This window comes from Microcebus murinus, chromosome 16 (genome assembly GCF_040939455.1).
Source record: "Microcebus murinus isolate Inina chromosome 16, M.murinus_Inina_mat1.0, whole genome shotgun sequence".
NCBI classification, from domain to species: domain Eukaryota; kingdom Metazoa; phylum Chordata; class Mammalia; order Primates; family Cheirogaleidae; genus Microcebus; species Microcebus murinus.
Genome location: NC_134119.1, coordinates 57,257,113 through 57,269,951, shown reverse-complemented (window position 1 = coordinate 57,269,951; position 12,839 = coordinate 57,257,113). Strand labels below are relative to the sequence as shown.

General features: G+C 44.1%; 1 protein-coding gene across 2 annotated transcripts in view; it reads right to left on the bottom strand.

The window, feature by feature from the left end:
• Window positions 1–6,358, bottom strand: part of ZNF507 (zinc finger protein 507) — a 28,132-nt gene extending 21,774 nt beyond the window's left edge. Inside the window, exons 1-2 of one of the 2 annotated variants that reach the window (XM_012775184.3) lie at window positions 6,270–6,358; window positions 4,600–4,693 (exon numbers count right to left, since the gene is read on the bottom strand). The gene's annotated coding sequence lies outside the window, so the exon portion shown is untranslated. Of the gene's footprint in view, window positions 1–4,599; window positions 5,529–6,269 lie in introns of those variants that run through there. The other variant, XM_020283458.2, reaches the window with a different exon arrangement.
• Window positions 6,359–12,839: the final 6,481 nt, after the last annotated feature.

Genomic DNA, 12,839 nt, shown 5'->3' with positions numbered 1-12,839 from the left:
ACATTTTTAAGTTTAGGCTTTTTTCCAGCAACAAGTTTTGTTTTTCCACATTTTAGGTGCATTCTGGAATCTTACTCACAACATTCAATAAATGCCAGCAAAATTTTTAGTGGCACTAGCTATAGACCAAAGACCATACTATTCTTAAACTTCAGTCACAGGCTCTGAATTCTTATTTTAGGTGGTGAATCATGGCTTCTCTCCCTCACATGGCTGAATCAACATATAAGGGCCACTGGGCAGCTGCCAGGATTATACCTACGCTATCCCCCCTTCTCCCAGAGCTCTGACCAGTTTCAGTGCCAGGACGCCCACATCAATTTCGGGCAGCAGCTACAGCTTTTCCTCTCCTATTTTCTACTTCTCTGGCACACCAGCTTTCTAGATTTAGGTCCATATCAGGCAAAAACTACAAACATTTTACTCTTGGCTTCTTTGGTACTACTTCTTCCCTCCTCCCTAATACTCTGCCCTATGGGATCGGCTTTTTTGTCTTTTCCACAGACTGCCCTCATGGCAGGAACTGCGTTCCACAGACATTACAACAGTGACAGCTATTCTGGCTCCCAAAGGCCAGTGGTCCTTCAGCCACTCTCTCCCCTGAACAACCTCTCAAAAGACTAGTTCTGTTTCATCTTTCTCAGGTAGAAAGAGCAAGTCTTTTTAGATTGCTACACTCAAGCTTAAGTCACTGAAGAGGAGACCAATAGCGGAACAATTTGTTTCTTTAGAAAAACTCTTCTGTGACTTTATAAAGAAGTCACTTTACTGCCTCAGAATTCCACATTTTTTAGGCCAAGGGAAGCTGTGTCTCTTCATGTGACTACTGATTTCTTTTTAGAGTGATTAACTTAAGGCTTTATTTCTTTCAGTTCAATTCTTACATGCAAATTAGTTAAATAATAAGTTTAATAATAGGAATCCCCAAACATTCAATTTTCTGGGTAAGATGTGGCTCTCTACTGTAGATCTAAGGTCTTCTTCCCCATGAAATGTAACATCCATGTAGGCTGACAATAATCAAGAGGTTAACAAGTGAATGTTTGTTCAACAGACTTTGCACACCAACGAGGTTACAAAGGTGACTCATGTTATCTCTCTTCTACTTAATGATATAACAGAGGTGACAAAGAGCAGTGCAAATTGCTCCCTGTGGACATTTCAGTGTGTACCTTTAAAGAGAAAGTGAAATGAAGAGGAGGAAGAGTTCATCTTATCGCAAGGAAAAGACTAATACAAAAGAATCTGACAAAACATTCAGATTTTTAGAGCCGTGTCTGCTCAGGCATTAAGAGCTAATGGAAATTTGCAGCAGATGCTCCAATTTTCCCTGAACATTTATGTAAGTATCTCATTTTAGAGGCTGCATACATTTGGGGATAAGTACAGTAATGGCAGCTATAAAACAGATATGACGACATAAAATACATCAAGAAACACCTGAAAAACCAGTTTGGGTCCACATGCAAAATCAATGCACAAGTTAAATCTCATAAAAACAAAAGTATCTGTTAAAAAATGGTTAGATAAACAGCTCGTAATAAAGGATACACAGAGGGGAAGTTACCTTAAGGCTAACTCCTCAAATTGTCACAAAAATTTTACTTACACCACAAATGCAGAGAGATATATATTTATATACGTATACACATGTGTGTACATACAAGGTATATGCATATATATGAGATTGCATGTGAAGTGAAGTAAGATTTATTTGAATAAATAAAAGAGATGAAAATAAGAAATACAAATATAATCCCAGTGTTTCAATAATGACTTCAACACAGATTATGATAATCTGCATACTACCCTTGGGTTCCCAGAGATCAGTGTAAACACAGCTTTAAAAAATTATCACGGTGGTAGTGTGCGGGTAAGGTGGAGAGAGTAGGTATAAAGTAAGAATGACAGGTTCTGTAACTGAAGTTGAGTGATGTGTACCTAGGAGTCCATTATATTATTCTATGTATGTAAGTAAATGTTTAAAAATTTTCATACTAAGAAGTTAGAAAAAAATTGTTATGTGCAAGGCACAAAGCAAGGTATCAAGAAGAATGGAAAAATTTCAAATTCATAGTACTCATAGTTTAAAACTGAGCTAAGCGGCTAAGACAAACATATTTAGAAGTTAAAAAGAATTAAGTAACAGCTTCTAAACAATGCAACAGTACACAATGTACAACAGAAGGCAACAGTCAATGACAAAATCCTAAAAGAGACTGAAGAGTTCCTTCCAGCTAGGAAAAGGTAAGTAAGTAAAGGCTTCTTGAAGAGGTAAGATGTACACTGGATCCCAAAGGATGGGGAGTATGCCAGATGTCACCCATTTGCCCTCTGGACTCACTGAATCCTCCCTCTCCACTCCATTCTCTGTCTCATGAGAGATTACATCATTAGGCTCCCTTGCTCTCTGGTTTCTGGCTGAGGTCACCCAAGAGAGCCATGACACATCAGAGGGAAGCAGCAGAGTGAGATCAGAATATTCATGGTCCTGGTTCACTACCTCTAGGTCACCTTGGGCTGGCTGTGTTCCTCAAAAGGCCACTTTTCTCCAGGTAGGCTGCTCTACAAGACTCTTCTTCTGACTCTAGTACCTATTCCTTCTGGTGCTGCTAGCTCCAGATAACTGTATTATCCCTGTGGTTCGACTATGTAAGTCCAAGACCTTTATTATTAGTATCTCTGTAAATATACTCTCCTTGAATTATCCTAATTTGAGTGTGCCATTTGCTTCTTTAGAATACTGTGGATACAAGTTGACATAAGGATAAGACTGACAAGGAAGGCAGCCGTAACATTACTGTATTTTGGGAAGTGAGAATAAGCATGCTATCTAGGTGTTAGTGAAGGGATCAATGTGGCTGAACAGGAAGGTTCACTAGAAGAGAAGACAAGAGGCATTAGCAAACCAGATATCTTGTTTGGAATCTTTAGATATAAAACATTAGAACAAATACATTAAATAAACAAGCAGACAAACAAAAGTTGTATCCCAAACCAGAAAAATTCTATAACCTTTTCCACTGAGTCTCTCAAATCTTTCCTTGACAACAGTATCTACAGGTAAAAGCTTATAATTAATGTCTTTTCCAAGAAAAGTTAAAAGCCAAAGTATGTTGGTTGTCTTTATTTCCTTGTAATTTGCTGTTTGGTTTACTTGTGTATCTAATTAGTTCTTTTTAGTTATAGCAGCATGGTGATCAAGTTGAACAATTCATGTGGACATGGGAAGAAGGCTGTAATTTTCTGTGTATATGTGAAGGCAGTATAATATAATACAAAAGAACCTTCTCTTTCAGAATAAGAATTTGTTCTTTTCCAAAAAAAATTGTACTATAAAAATAATGGCCAATTAATTCCCCATTCTTCCTAATTAGCCCAGCTCAGTGGCTCACACCTGTAATGCCAGCATTTTAGGAGGCCTAGCCAGGAGGATTGCTTGAGGCCAGGAGTTCAAGACCAGCCTGGGCAACATGCTGAAATCCTGTCTATAAAAAAAATTAGGAAAAAAAATTAGCCAGGCACGGTGGTTCAGACCTATAGTCCCAGCTACTCTGGAGGCTGAGGCAGGAGAATCGCTTGAGCCCAGGAGTTCAAGGCTTCAGTGAGCTATGATCACACCACTGCACTCCAGCCTGGGCAATAGAACAAGACCTGTCTCTGAATGAATGAATGAATGAATAAATGCAAACAACAACAACAAAACCCATTTATTTTGCTCTAGCGAAAAGAACGCAGGAGACATAAGCTTATGGGCCCATCCCCTAAGTGCCCTCAGTCAGCTGTGTGACCTTAGGCAAGTCACTGTGTCTGTGGGTTTTAGATTCCACAGATGTAAAACGAGAGGGTAGACATGGATGAACTTTTAGGTCCCTGAATTATAAACTGTCTATAAAAGAGTTATCTGGAAACTGCTTACACATTATTTATAGATTTATCTTACTAATGCCAGCTATAATTTATTTGACTTGAAATCTCCATAGCTCAACGTAATTATTAATTGCCACTAAGAAAAAACTAAGTATAAATATCATAAGTGTATGCATCTCATGGTCTAGAGTTTCTTAGCTGGCACCTAGCCTGAGAGAACATTCTACTTTGGCAGCTGCAATTAAGACATAAGGTCTAACATAAACCAACATTCAGATTTACTATCATTTATTGAGCACCTATAATGTGCCAAGCACAGTGCTGGAGACTACAAAAAAGTATAAGGAAATCCTTGCCCTAAAGGTGTAAGTACAGGGTGTAATGCCTATGTAGATTTTGTTTAATACTCATGTAATTCCTGGTAATACTAATCTTTTTTGGGGGGCAGATGAGCACTGAGGCTCACAGATTTAAGTAGTAACTGGTTTAAGAACTGAAATCCAGGCCTGATTCTAAAACCATGACTTCTCAAATATACCATTCTTCCTAATTCTTAGTGAGAACAAAAATGTATAAACTATGGATAACGAAGAGAGTAACAGCCTCTAACATCTAGGCTGTATCAAACATGTTAGTGTATTTGATTTTCTTAACTCTTTGGGACAGGCTAGGTGGACGTTACACAATTTCATAAATAAGGAAACACTCAGTGTAGTTTAAGTGACTTACCCAAAGTTACATGGCTGTTAAGTGGCAGAGCCAGTGTCTTTCAAATCAATTCCTGAAATTAATACAGTCCCTTGGATCAATCTTCAAAATCCAGCTGTGGCCAAGAATGAAAGTATATAGTATCAAACATTTCTCTTTCTTGATGAAACAAAGTAATGATGTTCTGGCAGTGAAAAATTTCCCAATATTCCACTTCAAAAAGAAATTCAGAGGAATGTTCATGCAAGCTAATTACATGATGTAAATTCACATAATTTACCTAACAAGTATACTTCAGGATTTTGCAGAAGTTAGGGGAAAAAAAGAAAAAGAAAAGAAGCTCTGGAAACTTCTCAAAAAAATTGCATATTTTGTTTTACCTCAGAACTTAAGTAACTGACTGAAAGCACTATTGGGTTTTTGACATCACTTTCTAATGAGTATAGAACAATAAACTGCAATATTGCTATTTTAATCTTGACCAAAAATACAAACTGAAGAGTGATTCTGCAAATTTTACAAACAGTGGGCAAAATAGCAGCATAAAAAGATACGACACAGTGGTGTGACCTATTTATCTTTTAATGCAGATTCCTACCTTGGCCCTATATTTCTTTGTTACTGTTTCTTATACTAGCTAAAATGAATCTAAAAGATAAGAGAATGCTCACTCCTTTCACCTAGAATGCAACTTATCTTATCGATTATGGTTAAATAAAATAGTTCACTGTCAGGGCAGAAGGCACATCTTCTGGCCTCCCCCGAAGTTAATTTTGAAGGAGTTGGTGAGGTAAAGGAATGAAGGACCAGGCTTTCTTTTAATCAATAATGCAACCCTTACACTGAGCCAGAGCGGAGTATTGAAGTACAAACTCAAGGAGGTGATAAATCCAGTAACTGCCTGACAAGAGAGATGCAGACGGATAGCAAATTACAGCCCAGACCGCCTTCGGGTTGGGAAGGTGGCCTCCGCCTTGCTAATCATTCTGGCTTTTCACACAAACCAAACACTCCGGATGCCCCCAGGCCTTAAAGACCATTTTCCCAAGGGTCTCAGTGATCTCTGGAGAGATCGTTCCATTGAAGAGGTTGGTAGTTAAGTGCAAAAGGCCGAGACTGCTTTTCCGTACTAGCTTTTTCCACACTACGCAGTGGCTAAAGGACTGGGACGACTGGGGGTGGGGAGTTGACAAGAGTAATCAAGGAATGCGGCGAGAACCGTCCTGGCCGGCCTAAGCGATTTCACGTCTGCCAGAAGAGAAGGAAGCAACGCCTCAGGCGGACCAGCTCGCGGACCAGGCTGGTGACAGTAAGCGGGGAGCGGCAGGTTCCCACCCACCCAGCTGCAGGGCAAGCCCGAGGTCTCCGCAGGCCTTGCCGTGGGCTGCACAGAGGACAGAACAGGGACATGGAACTCGGGGTATGTGGCGAGCACTAGGCAGGTTTCGGCAGGCTGAGGAGGAAGCGGGCGCCGGCAGAGGCCCGAGGGGAGGATGCACATGGCCGGCGGCAACGCTAACAGCGGGCTGAGGGGCGGCCCGGGGACGCGGTACCTGCGGTCGGGCGGCGGCGGCTGCTGCTTCCGCGAGCCTCCTTTGGCCGGCCAGGACCCGGCCGTGCCCTCGCCCTCGTCCTCGCCCCACTCCCTCCCGGCTCTTTTCCCTCTTTTCCCACTCTTTCCCCCTCCTCACCCGGAGCTCCAAAATGGCGGCGCTGGGGACGGATCACGTGAGCCTCGGGTCGGTCAGGTGACGCGAATGGCGGGCAGCGGGGGCGGGGCGATGGCCAGGCCCCGCCCACGGGCATTCCTGTCAGCCGAGGCCGGGCGGGCGCGAAGGAGGTTCCGGGCGGGCTCGCCACAGTGCCGGCTCCCAGGTGGGGTTCGGGCCCGTGTGGCCTGGCTCTGATGACCTCCGCGCTGCCCTCCCAGCGGTCGTGTAGGTCCGGAGGTCAGAGTGTGTTCACCTCTCCTGAACCTCTGGGCGGCTTCGTCACCTCACGCACCCCGCATAGTTGGCGTTCGACGGCGCGCACCGGCGTCTTTCAAGCCACGTTTTCCAGCTGCTTTCTTTTTGGTCGGGCTGCACTTTTTGAGGTGTTCCTGGCTAAAACGTAGAGGCCCTAGCTGGGTCCTTGGCTTCACTCCAGCTGTGTTTGCGTGAGAGGTTTTCGGGGTCCGTAGTTAGGCCGGACTCGGTAGTTTGACCCGGAAGCACTACTTCGGTCCTCCGAGGGCACGGTGGTGGTGGTTGTCCCTTGGGTCCCTCTCATGGGACACACCCCAGGGTGCAAGCCCTCCGCTAATGCAGCGACACAGGGAGGGAGTGAAGCCTTCTGCCCAACTTCACCGAGAATCCTGTTTTGGTAAATTGAGAACTGCACAGCCCGGGTCGTGACTCAGTGGGTGGGTGGCCATGGCAGGAGGAAGACTCTGGTCATCGCCCAGTGGACTGGGCTTGGGTGGTGAGATGCCCTTGGGGACTCACGGACACAGTGAGAGAGAGGCCTTTACGGCAGGCGGGGCTGTCCTTTGTCCTGGGAGGAAGAGCCGACAAAATGTAGAGCCGTGGTTCTGATGAGCTGGTAACTCCCTTTATTGTATTGCAGGGTGCAAATTCATCTGCATTTCGGGGTCGGGAAACCCCCAGAGTTAGAGTTCTGCTATTCCACAGGATCCTTTGCCCATTGGATGAAAAGTAGCTAAGAAGAAGTCGAAATGTTGAGTAATTTTTTTTTTTTTTTTTTTTTAAGTAAGAGGCTCTTCAGTCGACTAGCATGGAAAGGTAAAAGGGAAAAAAAAATATCAAGGAAAACTAGAAATACAAAAGAGTGAAAGTAAGAACAAAAGGCTAGTATTAGAAAATCTTTTTCCTTTCCTTCCCTTTCCCTCCCTTTCCCTTTCCCTACCTTTTTCCTTCCCTACTGGCACAAACAATCCTGGTTTAGAGTTGTCTGAAGAGAGGCTTCTCTTTAGTAATGTCTTAGCTAATATCCATGAATCTGAAAGTAGGCAGAAAAGAAATCAGAGAATTATTTGATCTAGGGACAGTGCAAGAACAAAGCAGAGAAAATGTAATCTAGGGAAAGAAGGGACTTCTAAAGCAAATGCGAAAAAGTGCATCTTTGTCCTAGGTTCCTGTGGTAGTCACCATTGGTATTCACCAGCTTTTCCTACCGCCCCGCTTCCAACACAAGGTTAGCTAGAACTTCCCAGTTCCTCCTGTGGCCTGGGGGTGTGACTGGGGTTGGCTAACAAATGGTGTGTGGAAGTGAGGGCATCCCCTCCATATTTGAGCTTTTAATTGCCAGTGCAATTCCTCCAGAGTACTCTTTTCCCTCTTGCTTGATGACTGGCAATGTTTCAAGTGGTGGCCACCCTGCTGGCCAACATCTTAGAGGGACAGTGATGAGCTGAGCCCCCAACTGACCCATGGTTGGTACGTAGGGTGAGCAGGTCACTGAGGTTTTTGGAGCTGTTTGTTAACTGCAACATGACATAATCATTTCTGATGCTCCTTCCTATGCTAAAGTAACTGGAAGAGCCGGAGCCAATAGGAAGAAGTCGTTACAGGCAGAAAGGAATGTTAATAAAAGAGTTAGGACCTTCATTACTGAAGACTGAGAGGGTATAAGATGCAGAATCCAAGAGAAAAACCTAGACATCTTCAGAAAGCCTGTGACACAAAGCCTCAGTGTTTCTTTTTCCTATAAAAGAGCTCTCCAGAAAATTAACAAAAACCATTTTTGAATCAGGAATGCAAAGACATTGAGATGTTGCATTGAACTTGTGGACATTTCACCTAAACTCTTCTCTGCACCTTCCACAGAATGTTATTTATCATGATTTAATTAAGCAATCATAGTAAGATATAGTGTTATAGATAGGAAACTTGCTTACTCAGTTATCTAGCATCTATTCAGTAGAATCTGATTCTGTTTCCAGACGAAAGATGACCTAGTAACTGAATCCCTATCTCCACACACCTCATTATTCTACTTTGGGGTCATTAATTAGTCGATGAGGTTAAAGGTTTTGCTTCTTCTACAAGTATCATGGGTCTGTATCTCTAAAGTGGCCAGGTCTGATAATACAAAGTGCTTTATAACTCAAACCAGAGCACTGCTTGAATTTTGGGGACACTAAGGACAGTGCAGTAAGTTTCCAAGGTGATGACTGGTTATAAACCGAATGAGACACCAAACCACTTGAAACTTGAGGAAGACCTACTTGTTTCCAGCCATGATACTTATGAAGGACACCTTGTCTTTGGTGTAATAAGATTGGATTAGATTTCTTTTGAAGGGATTAATCATGTACGTCTTTGGCACAGCACAGAAAATTGGACGAGACATGTGACCTGTATTTCTTTTAGCTGTAATTTTTATCATGACCTTTAGAAAATATACTGCCTCAAAAAAAGAAAGATTGTGGAAGGATGAGAGGAGGCAGGAGGGCTAAAGGGGAAAAAGGTGTGATGACGGGAGCTGAGAAGATAAACTCAAAAATTATTCCTGACTTTGCTATTTAGGTCCTGTGGGACTGTAAGCAGGTGGGCACCATCTTTCAGATGTTTTAACCTAGCTTGTAAAACAAGTTCAATTTATCTTTTTTTTTTCCGAGTTTCAGATGTCTAGTATATGGAAGCACAGAGTTTAATTATAGGAGTCCTCTGGGTTCAAAATGGGACTTTATCATTAAGAATAATGGCAAGGCTTGATTTTATTAATGAATGAAAAGATTGCTTGATGTAAGTCAGAAGGAATGCAAGATTAAAAGACATGATATATTATTATATATACAGCTGTCAGTAATAAATTAGCATTAGCTCTGGGTTCCTTACATTTTGCATTCTGAATATATACCTAGAAATACTTCATAATTATAGTTCAGGTCTCAAGAATCGTAATAAATTCTCCATCTGTCATTCTCTGCTAAAAGCCACAGACCTACATTATTTCAGCAGCACATCGACATCTAAAATCCCTGGTGCCATGAGGCTACATATCAATTTATTTCTTATTGAGGGCCCAACTGAACCAGAAGGATACACAACAACCAACTGTGACTAGGCAGAAGAGAAACAGCAAGAGGATGTGATCGTGAGAGTTGGGCTTTGCTTGGCTAACAGAGGTCTTGCTGAACTTGCAGTGCAGCTAGCTGTTTTGGGTCCGAGGTGCTAATTGGTTTAGAAGAAGCCCACTGAGGAGCTCAGACAGTCACAGCAAGTGTAGCAGCCCTGCAATCAAGGTTGTGATGGAATTCTGTCTGGAGTTCTAGCCGTGGGACTCTTGTCTTGTAAAACGGGACCAGGGTGTACGGACAAGAATCAGTGGTGGTGACATCTAGTGGCCTACCTGGAACGTGCAGTCACGCCACGGAGCACTCCAGTGGGAAGTGGGACATCCGCCTTGCCCGGCTAACCCAGGCCTGACCCCAGGCCCCTGAATCAGTCTAAGAGTTCGGTTTCTGGCAGAGATTCCCTGAATTCATGCAGATTTATGGTTGGGATCCAGGAAACGCACCAGCAGGCTGGGAGTGGAGGTGGAGGGGGGCTGCTTTGGAGGCCGACAGGAGGCTCCTTTCAGTCTAGTCTGCATATGCCACAGACTTGTGCTGCAGCAGAGCGTGGCTCGGCGGAGCTACGCGGTGGAGCAGGGAGCTCGCCTCCGCCAGACTGTCTCTCTGCTTCAACGCAGACTGGTTATTGGAACGCTCAAGCAATTTTCAGTCGTCTTTGTCAATAAAGTCAGTCTCTTCTCTGCAAGGGGAATGAAAATGAGATTTTGAGGCCTCCTAAGGGCTCTTTCCTTTTGCCACTTTATCTGCCCAGAAGCCAGGTAGTAGCTGAGCTGAGTTGATTGGTAGCTATTTGCTATGCCCAAAACCCTGTTGACAGGTAATACCACCTGATTCTGAACAAGACAGTGTGATTGTAATGCGATACTGTTAAATTCTTCCCAGAGAAGAAGTTTCCCTAAAGCAGTGGCCTTTATTGATGAGTGAGGCAGAGGAAGAAAATGAAAAGAAGGAGGAGAAGAAGATGAAGAAAGACACTAAAAGGAAAAGTAACTGCTAATCAAACCAAGAGAGCCCAGCTAAGGGGTAATCCTGCGACTTAAAAATATGTCATTTGTTATTTTGACAGCTCCTCTTGAGGTGATAGACTAGGAGGAGCCGCTGGCATCATCATCAGCTGGCTGGGAGTTCTACTTCTTGCTTCTTTAAGACATCAGTAAATGGATAACCATAGATAGTAAGTAGTCTACTGTCTAAGGTTCCCAGCTTGAGCTCCTCATATACTGCAGAAGACTGAACATAGGGAACATGGTATCATATTTGACCTTTTGAGATGTTTCTTTCACTGAGGAGTGGACATGAGTGAGAAAAGCAAGGGAAGATGCATATAGTACCCAGAGAAAGTACACACAGCAAATTTCATGCCCTTTTTAGTCTCATCATAAGCTCCACAAAGCCACAAGGCAGGAGGGCCCACCTTTTCATGCCCTTTTTAGTCTCATCATAAGCTCCACAAAGCCACAAGGCAGGAGGGCCCACCTGAATTTCTTGTGAGCCGGAAGAAGCTCATCCAGAATCAGGTGTGAGCAGGGCTGCAGTCGCGGCCAGGCTCGCACGTCATCCACCCCTCTCGTACCTGGCCTTCTTTAACTCACAGCTCTGTGCCACATGCAGGGAGAGCCCTGTGGCCAGCTAATGGGAGGGAAAAGCCTGAGCAAACTAAGTTTGAGAGCAGGTTGCCTTGGATGTGGAAGAAAATGCACCAACATGAATGGAGGTGTGAATGAAAGCAGACGCAAGACATCTGTCCAGATAGTGGAGACCTCTCTGCCTGGCTTGGAGGGCTTGGAATGGGGAGCAGGAAGATCTACGGCCTGAAAGTCACCTTGGGGCTGGGGCTGGACCATGCAGAGACAGGCAGCAAGCATGTGTTGAGGACCTTCCTGATGGAGGCCTGTGTGAGGGGCTCTCCTTGTGCTACTTCACACACCTTTGTGGACTTAACTCTATCACCATTGATTACACGTAAGATAGCTGCCTCAATGTCTGTCTGCTCTGGTGGGGAATGAGCTCCAAGAGCCCAGGGAGCTGGTCAGTTTTGTGAATTGATATTTCCCCTAGCCTAGAACAGGGCCTAGAGTAGTCAGTAAATACTCAGCGATTGATTGAAAAAGTGATTTTATTTAGCAGACATACTCCTAGTTTATTGGAGGTGCTACTCAAAAGCAGTCTTTTGGGCCGATGGGGCTCCAGATTGAGGGCTAGGGGCTTGGGAGAGAGAATAAAGGTGGCATTTCAGTTAGGGACCTGGTAGTCAGCCTCAGAGAGGCCCTAAGGGTCTGGACTCTGTGGACTGGGTTTCACTCTGTGCTTCAGAACCTAGATGAGTTCAAACTACAGGTCCTCAAACTACGGCCCGCGGGTCACATGCAGTCCTCTGAGGACATTTATGCGGCCCACCGGGTGTTTTTGCCGCTGCTGCCTGTCCTGCTTAGCAGCCTACTCATCCTGGGCCCACAGTACGCATGTGTGGAATGTGTGCCGCACTCTCCAACGGTCTGAGGGACAGTGAACTGGCCCCCTGTTTAAAAAGATTGAGGGCCCCTGCCACTCACTAGCTGTCTCACCTAGGGAAAGTTATTTGACCTCTTTGTGCTTCAGTTACTTCATCTGTAAAATGGGGATAGTGATACCTATTTTATAAGGGCTGTTGAAAAATGTAAAGGATGTAATATATATGGGGCACTGATGTGCCTCTCATGGAAAGTGACTGATAAACAATAAGTATTATTATTGCAAAGATTCAGACAAAAATGACACGAAATGGAAGGAAAGGATGGTGTTGAGTGATGCTGTGATCAAAGAATATGTAGCATTCGATGGCTAATTGGAAATAGGGTGTGGATCTGGGGGCCATGAGCACCTCTGCTCTCTGTGTGCCCTGGGTGGGAAGCTGCTGTTCACAAGGCGCAGATGGCTCTGGGCTCCAGACACCAAAGACAGAGGCCAGCAAGGAAGTCAGGCGGCACGCGGGAAAGGAGGAGAGGGGCAGAATCATCCAGCTACTCTATAATCAGCTTATGTCGTGGAATTTGATGTGAGCACGTTAGTCATGTCACATATGACTACGTGGGTTTTCAGCCTATTTTTCCTAAATGTGGATTTTGTTGGCAACTGAATGCGTACTAACACCCTAAGATTTAGTTACATTTTGGTTAAGAAGTCCAGAAGACTTTGGACTTGG